Below are 7,296 nucleotides of genomic sequence, written 5' to 3' on the forward strand. Positions count from 1 at the left end.
AAAATTTCAGCTTCCAAAACACAAATCAAGAGGATCTAGGATAAGTGAAAAAGAAGTGGGCTCCAAAATGACCTCCAATTGGGGATCAACCTAAACATAGGTTGATCCCCAATGATGAGATGAGATATTCGTTTCACAAACTAATTCGCCATTTTTTAGCTTTTTTTTTAAAATATTGATCCTAGAGTACCTTTCTTCATTACACATCCAGACTGTGTTGGATTAATTTTGTTCTTTAGCCACTGCTTGCACTTCAGGATAAACACGAAGTGAATGCTGTGAATCTGTTGCACTTTGGGTAGAAAAGCTGCCAGGTTTGAATTCGTTAAATTCAAGGGGTCGATTGCGCCCCCCCCCCCCCCTTGAATTTAAAAAACATAATAAGATTATGAAATTTTCCTTGTACACTGATGCTTTTTTCCTTCAAAATGCATAGAATTCATACCTCTCCCTCGGAAACATTTGAAATGACCGGTCCTGTTTAAATTCTGAAGAAAGAGTTTGTTACGGATGTATCGTACATCGTCTTGATAATTTAGTTTTCCCCCCATCGAAAATGTGTTTCAGAAACACTTCTGCAATTTCACTCACCTTTTCTGGATCGAATTGGAAAGTATTGAATTGTGAGATGAAATAAAGCCGTTCGAGCTTTTCTTTTAGCAGCTTGAAAGCCCTAGATTTCCCCTTCCTGATCACACTACTGACGTGGCGTTACATCCAGTAGCTGCGTGGTGAAAGAAAAAAGAAAGGACCCAGAGTTTCTTGTATTTTCAATTTATTGTAACATTTTTCTTTGCAATTAACTGCGTAAAAAGTAGAGTTATGTTCCTGGTATACCTCTTTCAGTTAGAATTGAGAACAGATCTGTATCAGTACCTATTACTGCGATTGGTCTGGAGTTGTTCCAAAAGCGGACACACAGGGGTGGGGGGCGATTGCCCCCCCTCCCCGCAGAAAAAGGTTTGTGAATTCGAAAAATTTCAGATCTCTCTCTCCCATCCCCGAACACATCAGAAAAAATCGTCAGCAACTGAATTTTTACGACTTCAATTCCAGAATTTCCTATGGGAGAGTCCCTAAACCCCTCTTTCCAATTTCTTCGAAGATCGGCTAACATTTTGGATTTTTGGAGCTTCAATTTCGAAAAAAATCGCCGAGGAAAATTCCTTGAAACCCACCTCTTTAGCTATATTACCAAAGTTATTTTATTAGTACATTTTTAAGACTCCAGTTAAAAAAAAAACCCTTAGTAACACTACAAAACTTCACCACTTCCCAACATCACAAACAAAATCTTAAACATGCTTTTGGAACTTTTATATCGACATATTTCTGGGGAGAGTTTTGAATCTCATGACTTTTCTTAACGTCCTTAAAGAAGGCCTCCAATAGCGTTTTTTGGACTTCAATTGAATTCCGAAAAACTTCCGGGGCAGAGCCTGTTCCCTAAAATCAATGAAGATCCTCCAACATTGCGTTTTTGAAGCTTCAATATCGAAAAGTTGGACAGCTACTGACCCCATCCCTCCCCTAAACACTACCAAAGATGGCCAACCATTGCGTTTTCAAGGCTCCAATTAGGAACAATTTCCGATGGCAAGTTCTGAACCCCGTTCCTCCCTTACCCCCAGCCCCAACGTCATAAAAGATGGCCTACAACTGCGTTTTTAAGACTTCAATTTCGAGAAATTTCCGGACTAGAGCTCCCATGTCCTTTTTTCCTCTCTTTCAACATTATTTAAACATCGTCTAAAACTTAGTTTTTGGAACTTCTACATCGAAACATTTCTGAGGAAAAGTTCTAAAACCCCATATCTTCTGCTACGTCATAAAAGGTGGCCTAAAATAGGGTTTTTAGGGATTCAACTCCAAAAAAATTTCTGGGGGAAAGCTCACAACCCCCCTCACTTTTAGCATCACTAAAGATCTCTAAAATTAATTTGGATTATGGATCCAGATTATTAGTAGAAACCTTCCTTTTTTTTTTTTTTTCAAAACTCTTTGAATATACACTGTTCGACATTGAAAATGCAACACTAAGCAGGAGTGGTCAGAAAGTGATGAAATTTGGAAAAAAGACAGAGACAGCAAGGAATAATAAATGATCTTAATTTCAAAATGATAGGCAGAATACAGAGCGAGAACGGCGTCGGCTTAGTAGGATGTAGGACCCCCGCGAACAGCAATACACAAAGAAACACATCTAGGCATAGAATCAATAAAGGTGCGGATGGTGTCCAGAGGGATGACTCTCCATTCCCTTTCAATCATTTGCCACAGTTCGTCTTCTGAACGAGGCAGGGACAGAGTCTGTAAACGGCGTCCAATCACATCCCACACATGTTCGATTGGTGACAGGTCAGGAGTATGGCGGCCAGGGAAGCATCTGTGTGCTTTGGAGAGCATGTTGGCAGATGCGAGCACTGTGTGGTCGGGCGTTATCCTGCTGAAAAATTGCATTAGGTAGCCCTTGAAGGTAAGGGATTGCCACCGGCCGCAGCACATTATTTAAGTATCTTTGGGCCGTCGTAGTGCCCTGAATACGAACTACAGGTGATATGGAATTGTACGCAGTTGCGCCCCAAACCATTATGCCACGTTGTCGTGTGGTGGGACGTTCCAGTTACTGCCGGATTAGATCTGTCTCCAAGTCGACGCCACACAAGTATGCGGCGACTATTACTGGATAAACAGAAGCGGGATTCATCTGAGAACACGACATTTCGCCATTCTGTCATCCACGTCGCTCTAGTCCGGCACCATACTAAACGTTGCTGTCTATGTTGTGCGGTCAATGGCCGTCTTCTTAGCGGACGCCGTGATTGCAGACCACGTGCGACCAAACGACGGGAAATGGTTCCGGTTGACACGGGAACATTCAGGGTATCTTGCACCTGCTGCAGAATCGAGGAACAAGTGACTTGTGGGTCTGCTACAGCTTATCGGTGGATGCGTCGATCCACGCGTTCTGACGTCACTGACTGCTCCTGCACCCCTCAATCTTGCCACATTTCGTTGTTCCAACCATCTTCGGCACAGCCGATGCACCGTGCTCGCATCCATGTGGGTATCAGCAGCGATTTGACGTATGGACCAACCTCCCCTTCTTAATCCAATCACCTCGTAAAATCGTCTATCTGCTGGAAGTGCCTTCGTTGACGGCGGCCTGGCATTCTCTCGTGTTACACGTATCCTCCAAGACAAAAACAAAATTTCTTCGACAATTCTCCAGTCAGAAATAACGACACGAATATTGCCCATTCTGCAAGTTCCTTCCCTTATATCTTACTTCACGTGCATCGGAGAGCTGCGCATTTCACATCATTTACATAACTCCGTGATGTACGTCTACTCTAAAATTTGCATAAATTACTGAACACTGCTTCTTGGTGTTGTTTTTCAATGTCGAACAGTGTACATTATTCGAAAAAAGAAAAAAAAAAACGCGCTTCAGTTCTTAAACTCTTTTTAAGTTTTATTTTCATTAGTCACCCCTCCCCTTCATATATTGCATTACTCATTCGTCCCTCCCACAAAGATCGTCTGGATCCGGCACTGAGTTGTTCTGACACGTTTTTATTGAAATTGAACAAATTAATACAGCCAAGTATCTGTCCGCTCAAAAACTTCGTTCTATATGGCTTCAACTTAGAAACAAAATTTAGGAATGCCCCAAAACCCCCTACACGTAGCATCATCAAAGTTAGTCTAAAATTGCGTTTTTGGAACTTAAATTTTGAAAACTTAGACCTATAATCGCTTAAAATAGAATAAAAGTGCCGCGACCCTTCCTAAGCTAAGGTCACCAAAAATAGCTTAAAATTGACTTCAATCTTGAAAGAATTTTAGGGGGGAAACCGCAAAAAAACTTACCTTAAAGTTTCCAAAAAGTTCCTAAAATTGCGATTTTTGACTTCAATTTTGAAAGTTTCTTCGTGGACTCAATGTAAAACTTTTCTTACTCTTCATAAATTCATTCTTTTTCATTTCTTTCTTTTTTTGAAAGATCTAACTTGATACAATAATTTGAAGAGTATGGATAAAGAAGTTACTTATTAGTCAAATTATGCAAAACTCTCTATAGGTGCGGCACATTAGTTTTTTGCACGCGAGCGGACGACAACCTAGGATCGGTCCAGTTGAGATGTTCATTCACTGTTCAGGTCTACCCTATGGACAGGACATGGAAAGTTTTGATGCTGAGAAAGACAAATTAGTTACCTTGGTCACTATCGCTTGGAAGAAAAGTCTCTTCTTGAATATCAAATGCTTTATTGTTATACAAAATACAAGTAAACACATGATTTCTACACTCAAATATACATAAAACTATACTACATCTTTGGTTTTTTTAAACCAACAAAGTGAAAAGTTTTTTAAAACAAACAAAGTGAAAAATCTTGTCTTTAGTTTAAAAAAAAGCATAAAAACTCCCTTTTTAAAAACTTTATGTGATCTTAATGACGATTTTCCATACTTCCTGTAAAGAATGTCAAGTTATTTCGAATATGTTTGTTCTCGCACTGCGTTTCTAGATCAACAGAACTGTCCATTAGGGTGTTCGAAAAAAATAGATTTTTTTTTTTATTTCGGAATCGCGTTACCTCTCAAAAGTTGTTGTTTGATATCCTTATTTGGGGAAGAAAAAAAATTCTGAGTTCAGATCGCACATAAAGCCGAAAGTTTGAAAAAAAAAAAGTTAAAAATTGAATTTTTCAAAAATTTTAAAATTTGTTTTTGTCCAATTTTTATTGTGCGACAACCATAAATTTTCCGTACATAGCGTAGTTTGAACCTAAAAATATTTTATAGCTTTTGCAGAAGATCTTTAGTCGCGCATACGTAAATTTCAAATTTTAGGCGATTTTAGCTCGATTCAAGGCGTATGCACGAACTACAGATCTTATGTAGAAGCTATAAAACATTTTTTCTTTAGTTTCAAACTACGCTACATACGGATAACTTATGGTCGTCGCACTAAAAAAAAGTTATATAAAGCAAATATAAGTAAATAAATAGTTTTTGAAAAATTATATTTTTAACATTTTTTCCAAACTTTCAGCCTTATGCGCGAACTGAAGATGTGAACTCAAATTTTTATTTTTCCCCAATTGAGGATATTAAACTATAACTTTTGAGAGGTAACGCGATTTCGAAATAAAATAATCGATTTTTTCGAAACCCCCTACTGTCCATGAGACTTTATGAGGTATAATTCTCTCGACAATGTTTGGAGAGAACTTAAAAATTTTAAATCTTGCATTAATGTTATAAAACGAAATGAATCTATTTACTGTTCTATGCTAAGCAGATTTTCTATTTATTTATTTATTTATTTATTTTTTTTTTGATTTCATTTGATTAAATGTTATATATGTAGCCATAATTTGGAGGAGTGTGTGTGGGGGTGGGGGGTGTAATTTTTCAAGAGATAAGTTTTGGTTAATTCGAACAGAGGCGTAGGAACTTTGTAGAAGTAGGGGGAGCTGGGACACATTATGAGAAGTGTCTGGTATGTAAGGGGCAGAAGCAGTGGCCTCTTAAAATAGTTGGTGGGGGGGGGGACTTTAATTTTTTTTTCTACATATGAAATTAGCTTCGAAGCTTCCATCTCTTTTTTTTTTTTATCTTGTATCAATTGTTTGTGGAGAGAATGAGGTGATAAAACTTCTCGTTTTGAAAGAAGGTCAGTCTGTACTCGAAGATGAGTACGTAGAAATAGAGGAGTTTCGGGGATCCTCCCCCAGAAAATTTTCAGAATTCTTGTACTAAAAACGAATTTATAGGCGATCTTTGGTAATGTTAAGGGGAGAAAAGGTTTGAATACCTTCCCTGAAAATTTTTCCAAATTAATGTCTTAAAAACGCGATTGTGTACCATATTTGTTGACTTTAGTGAAAATATGACTCGAAGGATTGTCCTCAATCGATTTTTCGAAGCGATTTACATCTCCCGCCCAATTGAAAAAGTAATTGTAGACAACCTTCAATGATGTCAGAGAAAAAGGCTGTACTAGGGCTCTACTTTGGAAATTTTTAAACTTGAAGTCCTACTAGAGAGCGTTTTTCAATGATGTTATCAGAAAAGGTTCAGAGGTTTCTTCTCGTTAATTTTTTCGAAATTATAGTCGCTAAAACACGAGACTGTGGATCATATTTGTTGGGATTAGGAGTCCAGCAATTTTTTTTTAATTGAAGTCCCAAAAACGGAACATCACATAATCTCTCATGTTTTGGAGGGCAAGGTATTCAGGGACTCTCTTCCGGTAATTTTCAGGGAATTGGAGCCTTGAAAATAAAATTTGAGGTGTTCTGTAATAATTTTGGAGGAAAGGGGAGGCTTCGACAACGCAGTATTTAGAAGAATTTCTTATTTTCTGAGAACTCGAAAAAGGCGTATAGATGAAACAGGAGGGCGGAGAAACAGAACGTTGGAAATGTGTTAAAATGAAGTGTTCGTTATGTATTATATTGTTCAGATAAGTTTTTGTAATAGTTTTTGTTAGAAACTATAAAATATTAATATAATAATATTGTTGGGGTTTTTTTTTCTGCAATAGTAGATGAAAAGTAACAATTTTGTCATGAAAATATATCTGTAAGTGACGAAAAAATTGTAATTTAGAAAGCAATCTTTTGTTCCAGAATTATAGAGATATTAGCCCAAAAATCAAAAATAGGATGTTTTTTCTAATTTGAGTGGTCTTAAAAATGTATTCTAGACAGAGGTAAATCATAATGCATAACCTTGCTTGGATGTTCCTAAATAATATTCAGAGATTGCATTTGCTTTCAAATTTTGCAGAAAAAACTCTTTTTGACACTTTTATTCTATTTGTTCACTTATTATTTCTATTACATGTTCTTAAGATTGCAAAGGTTTCCTTTCTGCTTTTTTTTTCATCATCACTAATATGAAATTAGTGACGCCATTTCTAAAAAACTGGGGGGGGGGGGGCGCAAAACCCTTCTTGGTGACTGCTCTGGTGCCCCCCCCCCTCCCCCAAAAAATGTTTGGTTATGACTGGTACTGATTTTCGCAGGCCTCGGAGTAGAGTCCACTTTCCCGCATTTCGGCAATCAAGAGTGTTTAAACAGTGAAAAAAAAAAAAAGGTGAAGGTGAATTCAAGTGCACTGACCACTCCGTCTGCTCACTGTTTTTGTTGCTTATTGGGTAGAAATTCCGAAATTCCCAAAAAAGGCAGATCACATTTTTGAAATCAGGTTTGAGGTAAACAATGTTCGGCAAAAAACAGCAGTGCAAGAATTTTCCAGGGCAGCTGAGCCGGTCTGAAA

This window comes from Uloborus diversus, chromosome 8 (assembly GCF_026930045.1).
Source record: "Uloborus diversus isolate 005 chromosome 8, Udiv.v.3.1, whole genome shotgun sequence".
Lineage (NCBI taxonomy): Eukaryota > Metazoa > Arthropoda > Arachnida > Araneae > Uloboridae > Uloborus > Uloborus diversus.